Raw genomic sequence first — 16421 nt, 5'->3', positions numbered from 1 at the left:
TTTGTGTCACACTGATTTCAACGCGGGCGAAGCCGCGGGCACAGCTAGTTATTAATATTATTAAGTTTGATTTATTTTATTATACGGCATTTGTTATTTTCTACAATACTTAATTTCCTAAATACTTTTATGTACTTAATTAAAAACCAAAAATCAAAATTTAAAAAAAAATCAAGAACTAGATATATATAAAATTCAACATTTTTTTTTCAAATTGTGTTGCTTCTATACTATCTGAAGGAACTTCGTTCCTACCTGGTGTCCCATGACACCAAATAATTTTTTATTCCTATGGTATAGCTACGTGAGCTTGCATCGGCAATAGCTCTCGACATCTATGGGTTGGTCTGGCTTAGATTGTACGCTTAAGAATTACGTCATATAAATCTTCGTTCATTGAGATATATCCTTATTATGATATATATTGTTACTTTATCGATTTTATCGTTCTTTTTTCTTCTGAAAATTTTATATTTGTGATTAAACCGTCTACATACGCATCTATGTCAACTCAAATATATACAAACACAAATAACGCAACTCTGTAATTTGCTCAAATATATAAACTTGATTTTTTTAAATATTTGATTTTGAAAAGCAATGTAATATTTTACAAGTAAAACTACGCTTGACTTGTAGAGTAAGCTGGTGAATTCGTGACGAGAGCGTTACGAAAAGTGTGATCGAGTGAGGTGAACGGAAGTTGAGAGGGTGATATAAGTTAGATGTAGCTAAAGAAGTTTTACTTCCATAGCGTGGTCTAAAGCACACTCGTTTTTTTATGATTCAATCAATATTTTTTTTCAATTCATGAAATATTTTTAGTTGTTTTAAAAAAAAGCAACCGTGACTAAGGTTGACCCGAAAATTAAATTTTTTTATATACATACTAAATAAAGTTAATTAATTTGAAATAAATAGATTTATACTGGTTTTGTTACTAATACAGCAGTTTTTGTAACTGATACCTAATATTCTTTTAAAACAAAACAAAAGAAGAAGAAAATTATGTTTTGGATTATAAGCCCTGATTCAGTCGGACACCAATTTATATAAATCATACACAAGCAAACAACTAAGTAATTATAAATTTCTGTCAATATCTGCGTTATGTTTACGTACCCACATCAAGCACTCCGGGCCGTCGCTTATCATTGACTGATAAATCCGCGATTTGCATTTACATACGCTGTAGTTTTACCTTGATCTTTATGACCCCTAGATTAATCCACGACTTAGTTTTTTTTTTTTGGAAAATTAAATTGGAAATTTGATTATGATATAGGCTGGTGAGAAAAGTGGTCAGAGCTCCTGGGTAGGATCGGGGGTAGGGTCGGCAACGCGCTTGCGATGTTGCGGTGATCGCTTACCATCAGATGAGCCATACGCTTGTTCGGTAATACTTATTTGCCGACCTAGTTTTAATAAAAAAGAGTAAAATATACTTTTAGGACATTAAAGAAGAAGAAGGTATACTTTTCGGCTTGAAGGTATATTTCTCTTTCTCATCGTCTCAGAGTACTCAGTCTACTGTGGGCTTCAGTGGTAATGTTGACTAAACAAGTAAACACGATTTATCATGAAACAGGATTCACTTAACAGAAAGACAACGCAGCACGGAAGGCGGGATAGTTATTAGTTAAGAGGGCGAAGACTAACTTCTTAGCATTCGATGGATTCACGGTTCACCGTGCGGGTACCGAATCCATCGTGTGGCAGAGGGAGTAACTCAGAGCAGTGCCTAGGACTTGCGACCCAGGTGTAGGTTTAAGGAGGCCCCCTTTGCAATGCGCATCAACGCTCACCTTCACTGCTCGAGTTATACGTCCCGCCTAGCCAAATTAATCGTAATAGGTAATAATTAATTCGATTGCACAAATTAATTATTGAATGAGTCTAGGTTAAGCTACTAGCAGGATACAACAAGTGTATCGTGCCAAGCCAGAGCCAAGACTGCCTTAGCCGAGGTGAAACCGTTCGTTTTATACACGACAGAACAATTCGAGTAATATAATAAATGAGGGTAGGTGACTATTTTTATTAACACTGTTGCACGACGTCACGAAACGTATTAAAATAATCGATATCATGCTAACACGGCCTCTCCTGACCGTGCGCCGTCCCCGGTGCACATTTTCACCACGAATGCCGTCGGTGGACGCTGATAAGGACTCGAGCTCGCCGTCTCCAGGGAGAACTCCTGGGGAAGCAGTAGCGGGAGCCGTCGAAGGCCCAAGCTGAGCATTGTCACATTCATCGTCTGTAGCAGACTCTGGCAGAAGGAAAATATCCTAGCTGAAGAACCTCCGTGAATGGTTTAATCTAAGTACTCGCTCTCTCTTCGAAGATTAAGATAGCCATGATGGTCGCCAACCTTCGTAGAGAAGAGGCACCGTAAGAAGAAGAAGATCAACGGACAGAGGCAGTGTTACGCGATATCCACTATGTGATCAACGGACAGAGGCAGTATTACGCGATATCCATCAGGTGATCCAGGGACAGAGGCAGTATTACGCGATATCCACTATGTGATCCAGGGACAGAGGCAGTATTACGCGATATCCACTATGTAATCAACGGACAGAGGCAGTATTACGCGATATCCATCAGGTGATCCAGGGACAGAGGTAGTATTACGCGATATCCACTATGTGATCCAGGGACAGAGGCAGTATTACGCGATATCCACTATGTAATCAACGGACAGAGGCAGTATTACGCGATATCCATCAGGTGATCCAGGGACAGAGGCAGTATTACGCGATATCCACTACGTGATCCAGGGACAGAGGCAGTATTACGCGATATCCCTTGGGCAGAGGCTGTATTACGCAATACCCATCACACAACATTTACTTTACCTTACGGGCAGAGGCAGTATTACGCGATACCCACTAGGTGATCCAGGGACAGAGGCAGTATTACGCGATATCCCTTGGGCAGAGGCAGTATTACGCAATACCCATCACAAGACGCAGACAGAGGCAGTATTACGCTTGTCTCAAATAACAAAACGGTAATTTTGTCACGTCGTGCCAGCAACGTGCAGGTGCCATCGCACGTGTACAGCTCCGCACCACACCGCACCCATATACGGAGCCACCACACACATGACTACGCCGACACGCGTGACCACACGTGAAGGCATCTCACATACCACACGATTCATGTACATTGCTTTCTCTTCCCGCGGGTGTCGCAAGAGGCGACCAAGGGACAACACAGTTCCGCCACCACCATAGAACCCAAAAAACCGACCGGTGGCGGGACAGCCATCCAACCACTGGCCCCGAAATATACAGGCCGAAGACGGGCAGCAGCGCCCCCGGTGCGACAAAGCCAGCCCCGCGGCCACGAACCCGCCTCTCCAGCGTGGCGACCACGGGCAAAACACACGAGTTCACGCCACGCTTGGCGCAAACTTGTGGAAGCCCCTGTCCAGCAGTAGACTGTATAGACTGATAGCAGAGGCTCCACGTTTGCTTACCCGTACTGCTACCATGGCGGTGTATACAAACACTATCGAATAATGCGGAGCACGTGTCCGGCATCCACTCACCGAGCCACTGAATCATGTGTTCAGAGGCAGCTTATATCTTCTTACCATAGGAGCCTGCTAGTAACTCCAACTCGTACCGATTATGCGGGAGTGCGCTAAGCACTGTAAGTGCTTGCTAGATTTCAATCACAAAGACAAGGTCCACTACAGCAAAGATTCGCCGTTCCTTAATAATTTCGCAATAAAAGCAGTTTTGGTGGAATAGGACGCAATATAATGGCGGATATAGCCTGTAAGAACTAGAAATTGGCTAACCTGTCTTGCGACGGCTTCGGTGACTGAATAAGTGCTTCCGTGACCATGGCGCATGCAACTGCGCCGAAATATCGGAGCCTCAAATATAAAAAGGTACATGGTGTAAATCCCGAAGAAACGAATTCAAATAAGTGCTTCAATTTTACTAGGTCTCGGCCTCACCTGACCTTGGTGAATTAATCAACCAAGATATTCTACCTGTTTCTAAAAAGATACACTTCTTGAGGTTAACCGAAAACCCGGCGTCCTTAAGTGTGGTTAGGACCTCTCGTAAATATTGTAAGCTCTCATCTATCGTGTTAGATAAAATTAAAACATCATCAATATACGTAAGGACCTTCCTATAATCTATCAGGGACTTAAGTATTTTAGTTATAATTCTCCGATACACCACTGGAGCATTAGCCAGACCCTAGGGCATTTTCATAATGTCGCTCTGGTGTGACGAACACGGTTTTACCCATAGGATCATCGTCTGTCTACATTGGAACTTGGTGAAAGCCAGTTACCATATCTAAACTAACGAAGTATTTAAAGTTACCGAATTTATCAATATGGTTATTGATAACCTGCAAGGGAAACTTTTCTTTAACGGTGATAGCATTAAGCGCATGGTAATCGACGAATATCCTGTCACTTCCGTCTTTCTTTTTGATTGTGACCCGCGCATTAAGGGGTACTGAGCAAATTGTTAACAATATTGCATACACTACATTTCTCGTCAACAGATAACTTATAGGGGTGATGAAACACTGGCGTAGGAAAAGTTAATTAATTCCCACACTACCCGTATTAACTGTAGATGTAGCAGTACCCGAAATAAATATGTCAGAAAGCTCCTGAATAAGATTTATAAGACGTATCGTATCATCGCCTATCAATGGCGTCCTAATGTTCTCAAATTCGACTGTCTTTATATAACATCCTGACAACGGACTACTAGATAGTATTAGTTCACCGTTAATTCGAGTGTATTTTACCCCGTTGCAATTAAGTGCATCAGTGCTAATTAAGATCGAAGAGTTAATACACTCTGAACAAACAACGTAAAAATCTACTCCAAGACTTAATTTTGGAAAATCAACAACACTCGTTACATATGATGTCGCCTCGATATCCTGACTTCCTATTCCACGCAACAAATGATAAGTAAGTACTCTGTTAAAATTAAAATATTTAACAACAAATTGACATATGAGATAGCTTATCTGTAAACATCAGAACGTATGACTGGTTTTTCAGAGAGACGCGTGGTATTAGAAACCTTAACCTTCTTGGGTCAATGCCACTTTTTATAACCCTCTTAACCAAAATAACGCACGTATTGGTATTACTACCTACATTCGCATTATTAAAACGCTTTCGCGACGACAAATGATTATGCTGACGAGCGGAGTTATTAGAGTTGCGTAATTCGGTCTTGGTTTAACGTACGCGATAAGATACCCGACTAAATTATTGAATGATAATTTGGCATTGATTGCCGCTACCTTATCTAGGAGATCGACTATACCACGCACAATAATTAAAGTCTTTAATTCGGCTGGCTAACCCTTAAGAATAATAAGACGTAGAAGTGACCTAGGAGCGTATTTGTCATAAGTTGAGTACTTATTACACGTTACGATTTAGATTTTCATTGTTAGAGTCGGCACCCATAACGTCGAATAAAACGGCAGCTGAGTCTATGTAACGGGGACATAACGACTCCTGCGTCACACAATCACTTAACCACGACCGCGCTTCATCCCGTAAACAACTACCCACACGACCTAAACTCGTGACAGAAATTGAACGATGAACGATCATTACTGGTCCATTCGTTTAATCAAGTCTTGGCATCACCCTTAAAACAATCAGCGACTAGCGATAAGCCCTCAAAATCTTCTCTATAACACATCACTTCACGTCAACTTCACTATACCACGCTCTAAAATTGTGTACAGCTGGATCAAAATTTGATACATAGCTCTGCGGCTCTCGTGGACGCATCGTTCTCCACTACAGATACGTTACCAGTTTCGTACGTAAGTTTGCAACAAATTTCGTGATGAGTTGACTGTCGATTGCTCGGTAGCAGACAGACGAGTCGTAATCGCATTTATCGTATGATTAATTGAACTACTGCGCGAACGATATCTACCCGAAAGTAACGAATACTCACTGCTACTGCGTGATAACCGTTCGCGATTCTCCGAACACAGCCTGCGTGGTCGCAGGGAACGTTCAGTAAGTTGACACGGCGCCCACTCGCGACGATTGCACACACCTGAGATAACCTTTCATCGTCAGATTCACTTCGCGATCTATGACGACGGCGATTTGCCCGTGACGGCCTATTGCGCATTTGTTCGTTCCTTATAGATTTACCGCGGGACTGCCTATTTTCACGGCTAGGAGTCCTGCCTGATCGACTATGTGAACACGAACCGCACGATCGTGAACGCGGCATGACGATTTCAAATTAACGGCTGTTTGCTTATGAAGTGGTGTCGTAAGGAGCAATCCCACTTCTGATTTTAGGAAATTAAAGAAGAAGAAGGTATACTTTTCGGCTTGAAGGTATATTTCTCTTTCTCATCGTCTCAGAGTACTCAGTCTACTGTGGGCTTCAGTGGTAATGTTGACTGAACAAGTAAACACGATTTATCATGAAACAGGATTCACTTAACAGAAAGACAACGCAGCACGGAAGGCGGGATAGTTATTAGTTAAGAGGGCGAAGACTAACTTCTTAGCATTCGATGGATTCACGGTTCACCGTGCGGGTACCGAATCCATCGTGTGGCAGAGGGAGTAACTCAGAGCAGTGCCTAGGACTTGCGACCCAGGTGTAGGTTTAAGGAGGCCCCCTTTGCAATGCGCATCAACGCTCACCTTCACTGCTCGAGTTATACGTCCCGCCTAGCCAAATTAATCGTAATAGGTAATAATTAATTCGATTGCACAAATTAATTATTGAATGAGTCTAGGTTAAGCTACTAGCAGGATACAACAAGTGTATCGTGCCAAGCCAGAGCCAAGACTGCCTTAGCCGAGGTGAAACCGTTCGTTTTATACACGACAGAACAATTCGAGTAATATAATAAATGAGGGTAGGTGACTATTTTTATTAACACTGTTGCACGACGTCACGAAACGTATTAAAATAATCGATATCATGCTAACAATACATATTATGCTTACAATACTCACCTCATAATATGTTTTTATAGCCTGATGGTACATAATCGAAGATGTTACCGTAATCTGTATAATCTTGTCTTTGGTGCAGATTCTTGTGACATAAGGAGGAGGAGGGGTATACAAGTTAAGCAGTAAAAAGTTATGCATTTTTATGCGTCGACGACGACGACGACGACGACGACGATTGATTGACGATTAATTTAATTTTATTTGAATTCGAATAGAAAGAAAATGGATACATGAACTACAAACATTTAATTCAATTGTACTTTTTGAGCAAAATGTCAATTTGGTCCATTTTTACAACATAAGTTTTTAAAACACGTTGGTGTCACCCACGACCTAGCGTCTGCAACATCGGCGAAATATCGATTCAAAAATATTTTTATTACATATTTCTGAAATCCTTCATCAGGAATTCTGAAATACAAAAACAGCACGAAACCAAACGACTACTTAAAAAAATCTGCATAACTTAGAGGTACATGAAACATTTTGAGTGTTAATGGGCCTACAAAACGTTTATTCATTCATTCGTTTAGATTAATGGCTTCCAACAGTGTCAATATAAAACGTTTATCATAGGCTTGGTCCAACCATCAAAGCCAGCGTAACATCGAATTTGACAACGTCAATTTTGATTGGAATTCTTATAGCACTACACTACTTTTATCAATTTTAAAGTTAATCTAGATAAAACAAACGCTAAAAGCGCTCCTATAAAAATGGCTCGTAATATTTTTAAAGTGCCTGCAGGTTGCCAACAAGTGAGTGATATTAAGGTTTAAAAGAAAAGAGAATACAGGCACGTGCCTGTAGAAAATATTAAATTACACGGACTCACACAGGAGTACTTATAATCGTCCATATAAACTATCAAAATAATGTTCCATTTATTTTAAAAATTAAAAATAATATATTAAATATATTATTATTATTATTATTTATAAAAAAATTGTGAAAATGTTTTTATGAAAAATATCATTTTTATACGGTAATTAATTAAAAGTGACGATGCGTTGGCTAACGGTTACAGCACACACACACTGTATGCACACAGTCTGTGGCTGTTGCGGATTCGATCCCCGCACATTACAAACATTTGTATTGGTCATACAGATGTTTGCCGTGGTCTGGGTGTTTGTGCAGTCCTTGTGGGTATTGACTCGGAGAGCACGTTAGGCCGCTGGTCTCGGTTGTTATCATGTACACCTGATAGCGATTGTTACTCATAATAGGGAATATATCCGCCAACCCGCATTGGAGCAACTGGTGGATTAAGCTCTGATCCTTCTCCTACACGCGGAAAGAGGCCTATGCCCAGCTGTGGGTGTTACAGGCTAAAGCGTAATTTAAAAAGTAGATTATTTTGTTTTCCTATTCCTTATCATCGTTTTATTGAGGTGGGGCGTTGTTGAAGCATCAGGCTCGACTTTACTTCACAGCACAATTGCTTTTATATTTTGTCAGGCGTCAAATGATCAAATCAGTGACGGTGAACATAAATTTAATATTGAATATATTTCTAGCACTGCTCATAGTAATATCAATTGTCTTTTATTTTTGGCTTCCTTGAATCCCTGATTTTTAAAACCACTGCACGCGCAGGCGTAGCAGAAAAACTTCTGCTTTAAATCTGGAGCAGCCTGTCTGAGGACGTATGTCAACCTCACAGAAGACAAATAATTAGCGTTGTTGTTGTTCCAGTAGTGAGTATGGCCGTCATTGGCCAAAGCTGGTTGGAGACGTGCGAGATTCCCCATTATTGTGTTTAGTTCTTCACAATACACATCTGCAGTAATGCTCATGCCGTTTGGTAAGAAGCTGTGATGAATTACAGCGGTGCTAGACCACCAAACAGTTACTATCACTTCCTTAGGGATTATTTTTCGTTTAGGGCATTCTTTAGGTACTGAACCAGGATCTAACCAACTAGCGTTTGGATTGTCGAATAGAATCCATTTTTCGTCACAAGTAACAATGCTATTCAATATGCCTTCGTTTGTGTGTCTGTTGAGCGCGCGGACGAAGTCGTGGGCACAGCTAGTACATATAATATTAATAAATTAAGGGTCAAGGGGAACCTCTTTCGTCTTATCAGACATCAGTTGGAGTTATCTTTTTATGAATAAAGTTATTATGCGCTGTCTGCTTAATTGAATGAAATGACTAAACTGAATTATACAATAGTGTATTATTGTAAGATACTTCAAATTTATGCGAATAATATTAATACTAGAAAATACGCGGGGGTGCGTTTTATCTTAATTAATTCAGCTGTCGTTAGCACTTTTAACCCCTGAATCCTTCTATCGACTTCCTTTTCGAAGTTGTTTCGGCCTAGTTTGATGGTATGGCCTTGGTAGACACAATTCTGAACAATTTCGAGACGGGTACCATCGATCGATATCAGTCTCGGTATGAATTGATTGTTAATAAAACCGTTTAAAAACAACTTTCATTTTGTCCAAATTCATACTTACGTCTTGCACATGGACGGTCATCGTCGTTCGTACATACACCTCAGTACCTCGATATATCGCCAGTCAATATGATATCTCTGCAGAGGAACAATAGCTTTCTGGTAGTCTACACATGCCACACACAGCGGCTGATTATACTCTTCAGTCTTTTCTATCAAATCTGCCGAACAGTATAGATGTGGTCTACGGTGCTGTAGCCATTCCGAAACCCAACCCAGAGTACGACGTGACGACCCACGTTGCAGCTTATAAACGTTGCTCAGAAGTAAGACCGGTCTGTAATTATTCAAGAGAGACTCATCATCATTTCATGATCATTTCTTTTGTAGAACAGCTCTACCACATTTATGGACTACGGCTGCAGCGTGGCACCCTTGAGGATGACGGTAATAAGAAATCGTGCATTTAGGGCAGGTCGCCCTGCAGTTTTAAGGAGTTCAGTCGCAATTAAGTCTTCGTCCTGGAATAAGGCAGGTTTGTCCCAATGATTTTTGGAAAGCTTTTGCCCCTATTCTGCTCGATAAGAGTTGTAATATCTCTCGTATTTAGAGCAACGAAGGCGTACTAGTTTCTGTATCCTCTTGGAAAAATCCTTCGGTTGAGACATTTTTGATTATATGCCTAATATAATAAATACTTAAGCAAAGAAACTTTAGAGGAGAGCAAACAGCTTCTACCCCAACTAAGAGAAGAACGGAAAAAGTGAAATATTTGCTATTATGTCAAAGATAAAATAATTATAAAGAACCGAAAGGAAATAGAATAGATAAAAAGGAAAATGACTGCATTACCCTTCCAAATAAATCTTCAAATCAACCATCTATGTACTTTGGCACCAAATGAAATTAATAAAACAAGTGTGATGGACTATGTGGCATGAAGTAAATCCGTGTCGCTTTCAACACCTTCCACATCAAAAAACGTACAACAGACATCGAAAACATCGAAGCCACCGAACCTACAGAAAATATCTATCCAAAGAAACAGCCAGCGGCCGGTGGCCGTCATTCCCCAATTACCACTACCCTCGAAACTACCTACTAACCCCGAACGAAAAACATCATTAAAGATTCCCAAACACGATATATCTCCAAGATCACATGATGTCACATAATGTCGCTTATAGCAATAAAGGTTTTTCCCTCAATAAAGACCCTTTTCAGACATCGACCGATGTACTCTATAGGTTTTAAGATTCGATTTCATGGGTCTGAAGACGAAATAAACTCGTCGGAATTCGGAATATTTTAAACGGTTTTTTTTGTTTTTCCTAACGTCTTTATTGACGGAAATTCTTGGAATGTCTATAAAATCTAATGTTTTTGGAACGTTTTCTTGTAATTTCGCTCGGAATTTTTTTTAGGGAATTTTTTCGAGAAATTCAATATCACGTTTTTTCTTGTTTTAACATATACGAGAATGGTTTTGCATTTACGGTTATTGGATTAGTTAAAATTTGTCATATCGAATGCTAGAATTTTTTGCAGAGCTAGAATGTTATACACCATTATACCCGCAATCGTTAATGAACTTCCCGAAGACCTACAAGAGTTACCTGGACAACCGCAAATATAGAAGATCACTAAAAGAACATTTATTAAAATTTGTAAGCGTTTAATAGTTACAAAATTTTGGTAATTATCTTAGTTATTGCTATAATATGGTACGATACGGTATAAATACGAGTATATGATAATATGCGACGGCGCGGCGGTTTGTCCAGATAAACTATTATGAGTATATGAGTTTTTTGTATTTTTGGACTAATAAAAAAAAATAAGTTATAAAAAATTGTGTTAAAAAAGTAATATTATGGCATGTATTATTCATATTTTTTTTTGAAAAATAGCACCAAAACTTAACTGCTGCTCAAAAATGAGCAGCCTGATTGAGAGAGTACCTCGACTTTACAGAAAATCACAGCTAAATACTTAATACTGCTTTCAAGCAGTGTTGTATTCCTGTGGTAAGTTGACCAGAGCTCCTGGGGATTGGGGGTAGGGTCGGCAACGCGTTGCGATGCTTGTAGTGTTGCAGGTGAGCCGTACGCTTCTTTGTCGACCTAGCTGTGAAGTAGGGCGGTGCACTGACTTCGGACTCTTCTAATTAAGAGAATATGATATCATAGTTTTTTTCTGAAAAGAAATAAAACTCGGATCCCCTCATAGCCCTTAAAGAAATAAAACTCGGACCCCCGTCAAGAGACAATCTTACTGGGGGCCGTTGAAAGTTAAGCGTTTATTTACTTAACTCTTTTTAAACGAAAATTACGTTATATAATGGGAATAAACTGGAATTGTATATGGTAATTAAAATATTTACAGTATTAAATAATATTTGTATTATATTGAAAGTTAAATATTAGTTATAACGGTCCAATATGTTTCAAGCGAGAAAGATAATAACGCAAATATATTTGTCAAACCTAAACAAAGTATCCTAATATTTACACATGAGTATTCAGAATATACCTAATTACGTGTTTTAAGCTTAATTAAAATAATTGGGTTTGTTCGCAACCAAAAAACCGACTTCATCCGCAAGTAATACAACAGACGTAGAAGAAGAAATAGTCAAGTAACTACGCGTTATCAAAGATTACTCAAAAAGTGGTCATCAGATTTCGATAAAAATACAGACAAATTGAGAATAGCCTACTTTTTTAAGTTGGTTAAAAGTGTTTGAAAGACATTTAAAGGAAATTAGCGAAAAAAAAATATTTATTGATTTTTTATGAAGTTTTAAAAATCAATACATAGTGTAAAACAAAGTCGCTTCCCGCTGTCTGCACGCTTAGATCCTTAAAACTACGCAACGGATTTTGATGCGGTTTTTTTTAGTGAATTGAGTGATTTAAGAGGAAGGTGTATATGTATAATACAGTAGAGGAACGTCGCTAGTAATTCATAATTGTAAAATCACTCTAATCTTACCTCGTTTAGTCCTGCAATTGACGATTTCTCAAATATAATAAAAGACAGAAGCAATACGTTATAATTAACAACTAAAACCCGACTACGATAAAAAATTAGTACGTCACTTTATGTCTTTTAGTGTCCTACTAACATGTACCATACATATACCGAAATAACATTTTTTACAATTTTTGTCTGTCTGTCTGTCTGTTTGTTCCGGCTAATCTCTGAAACGGCTGACTGATTTTGGCGAGACTTTCACTGGTAGCTGACGTAGTAAGGAGTAACTTAGGCTACATTTAATTAAAAAATATATTTATTTTAAAACTCTGCGAACTGAACTATTGAGCAGGATATAACTTGACCTACCTCAATGAAATTCACAAAGGCGGGTACAGAAATGCAGTAAATATTTACGCTAGATACAAGAAATACGACAAAATAACTGTCCAAAGTTTAAAACGAAATGTATTTGGTACAAAGTATGAGACGAAATAAATTCTCACAAGTAATAAATCTCTCCACATAATCAGCTGTTTCTGTCGCGGTCTCTGAGAGCGCAATTGACAGAGAATTTTCTCAAAAAATTTCCTTCGAAATATTTTATAATTTATCTAGCTCCAAGTTTATTTCCCTTTGACATAAACTTATGAATGTGGAAAAGAAAATTCTGGAATGTTATTTTTAATGATGTTGATAACGTCTACACATCATAACGTCGTCTACACATAAGGTCGTCACAGTTATTTTATTTAACTTGCGTTTTTCTTTATTGGTTTACAAATTGCTACGTCAATTCATTAGTTAAATAAATATAAATGAAAGCTATATACTTAAAGGTCGTAGTGCAAGTGTCGGTAATAACGAAGATTAAAGTCTGTCGATGCTGACGAATTTTTGAAAATTTTAATCCTGTCTGGATAATTCAATCAATGGGTACGAAATTTACAAAGCTTCAAGTACAGATATTGACTTAAGTTAACTATTAAAAACGACAGCCAATATTTTAATGTCAGTAAAGAAAAACAAAGGAATAATGATTCAATGTTCAACGTTTCTAAATTTTACGCGGGCGAAATCGCGGTCATCAGTTATATGCCAACATTTCAGCCATTTCTGAGCCGAAATACTTCCCTCAAAGTACATCAACAACTTTTACTTCCAAATAAACTTTTAAAAATAAATAAACAAGCTAGTTACTGGATATCTTTAAATGAAATCAGAAAAATGAAAAGTCTTTACTGACAAACACTAATTTCCCGTTTGAATGTTAAAAGCTATTACGGACAGGAATTGACGTTTGAGCGAGACACATTGGGTGCCCACATTTATATGAACTTTTTATATAAGTATCATATCAAACCTCATTTTGATTTTATATTTTTATAAAAAAAAAATAGATGGCAACAATTTATATTTTATGTTTATTCATTATTATTTATATTTTTGTATGTGCAAATTACTTTTTGTTACTTTATTTTAAGTGAAAAAGTTAGTGACAATTTTGAGGTTATTTTTTTACACAAAATTAAAATCACCATAACTCATAATATCTCCACAACACGATAGAACAAAAATTTAATTTATTCTCTGCGGTACGTGAAATCGTTTTATAACTTACTCTCTAACTCTTAATTAAAGCGTCGTAAATGCAATATTTACTGACAATAATGTCATTATTGAATTCTTAATTTCAAAATACTAACCTTCAAATAAAAAAAAATTAAGGTACCGGTTATAATTCTTTTTTATAATAAAAGGCTGGTCAAGTGGTCACATGACGCTTGTCATGTGGTCCCATTTAAATTTTATCTAGATCTGACTTGGACTTCTTATTTTATTCCGAATAATGCGTATTTAATTGACTTTATTACAAAATGATTTTTAATTTCTTAAATATGCTGCACTGCTGGACATAGGCCTCCACAAGTTCACGTCATGTGTGTCAGGCGGGTTAGTGACCGCAGGGCTGGGTTTGTCGCACCTAAGACGCTGCTGCCCGTCTTTGGCCTGTGTTTTTGATTGTGTTTGATTTATATTGTATGTTCTTTATATATATATATATATTTAAAGACTTGAATAATTTTACTTAAAGAACAAGGAACACGTAACAGAATAATTTATTTTTATAGACAAATACACCAAACCGCAGTGGTGCTCGTGGTGGATTAAGCTTAAATCCTTTTCCTTCATGGGAAGATGTGTTGCTTATATATTTCGTAATGAAGTTACAATCACGATTCAGTTTGTAACATTCCACTGCTGGGCATAGGTCTCTTTCTACATGAAGCTTAAACGCTACTCCACAGCTGGTTGGCGGTTAAGCGGATAAAGTTATAAAGTTATCCCTATTTATAAAGTTGCGGAATTCTGGTACCAGTATGTAATTTAAACACCCGAATGCTTTATTTTTAATTTCAACTAAACAAATCTCAAATAGAATAGAAAATAGAATAGAATAGACAGTTATTTTTCTGTCAAATTATATCTTAAAAGTTCCACACTTCAGTTAATTGTTTATACACTTTGTCTCGAGAAACCCTGTCTTGAGAGCGTATTAAGGGATTTGTGAGACCCTCAACCTTAACAGTTATATTCCTATTATGGTAATTGTTTTCAGTACTAATAATAGGTCTCTCAGAATAGTATGTTAAATCTGATTTTCGTATCAAGTGCTAGCTTTTATCGGTGACTTCGGACGCGTGAAATTTGATGTGTTATGATTTTAAAATTATTGTTTGTGGAGTAATTAAATAAATAATTCAAAAATGTTTAGAATTCCTAATGTGGGTAACACAAAAATAAAATCTTAGATATTAAATAAATAATTTTATACACACGGTCGTCTGTTCCTAAGAAAAGAAATTCAATTCTTGTATGATTGGTTATATCTGACTTATCATCATTTATATTAATACGCGATGGTTAAGATGTTTGTCTCCCTTTTTAGAAAAAAACCTAACTGAGGTAGGGCACAGCAGGAATTTCCTGCTCAAAATATGGAGCAGCCCGACTGGGGTAGTACCTCGACCTTACAGAAGATCACAGCAAAATAATACTGTTTTCAAGCAGTATTGTGTTCCTGTTGGTGAGTAAGGTGACCAGAGCTCCTGGGGGGATTGGGTCGGTAACGCGCTTGCGATGCTTCTGGTGTTGCAGGTGTCTATAAGCTACGGTAATCGCTTACCATCAGGTGAGCCGTACGCTTGTTTGCCGACCTAGTGACATAAAAAAAAACCTCACAATTAATTTAAATTAATTAAAACCTCACAATAAATTAATCTAGATAAATTATATATCATTTTATATATAATTGCTTGCTTTTGTAAATTTATTAATTATTATAATTATATATATGACGGCTTTAATTTTAAAAGGATGTCAATATGATAGACGCCTAGACGGTCGGTAAATTTTTGACTTATTTAGTGCGAATTACTCGCACGGGTACTGCTAGTATAGCTATTATTTTAGAGCCGTCCGTGAGGCGTTTATTTATTAGTTTTATATTTTATCACATTTTTACTTAAATTAACGTGGGTAAAATCACGAAGTACAGCTAGTATACAATATAACAACATTAAAGAGAATATCTTATAAATTACATGAACACTGAAGGTAGTTCTCACGACAATTGCTTGAGATATAATAATGGCTCAAATCTATCCACGACGTAAACGTGGCTTCGCCGGTTAATTTTGAGAGCTTATTTCATAACGTTCTTCATATATTGAAAAATGGTCGTTAAGGTAAAAGATATAAGACCCAAATTTGTGTGACAGTATAAGACAGTTTTGTAAGTGATACTACAGTTATTCAAGATATCATGTTCTGAGATCTTTCATATTATTTGTTCATCTTTGGTTTGTAAATAGTTACATCAAGTTATTTTAACATACCATAAGTTTCTAAAAGTAGCAGCTTGATGTTTTAAGGCCTACCAAGTTATCTACTTATCTATGCACAAAAAAAAAATTAAAAAGGTTTAGTTTTGGTAAAAAATATAAGGCGGTTTTTGTCTAT

Source organism: Melitaea cinxia, chromosome 10 (genome assembly GCF_905220565.1).
Source record: "Melitaea cinxia chromosome 10, ilMelCinx1.1, whole genome shotgun sequence".
Classification (NCBI taxonomy): Eukaryota; Metazoa; Arthropoda; class Insecta; order Lepidoptera; family Nymphalidae; genus Melitaea; species Melitaea cinxia.
The sequence above is the reverse complement of the archived record's forward strand: the minus strand, read 5'-3'. Positions refer to the sequence as shown.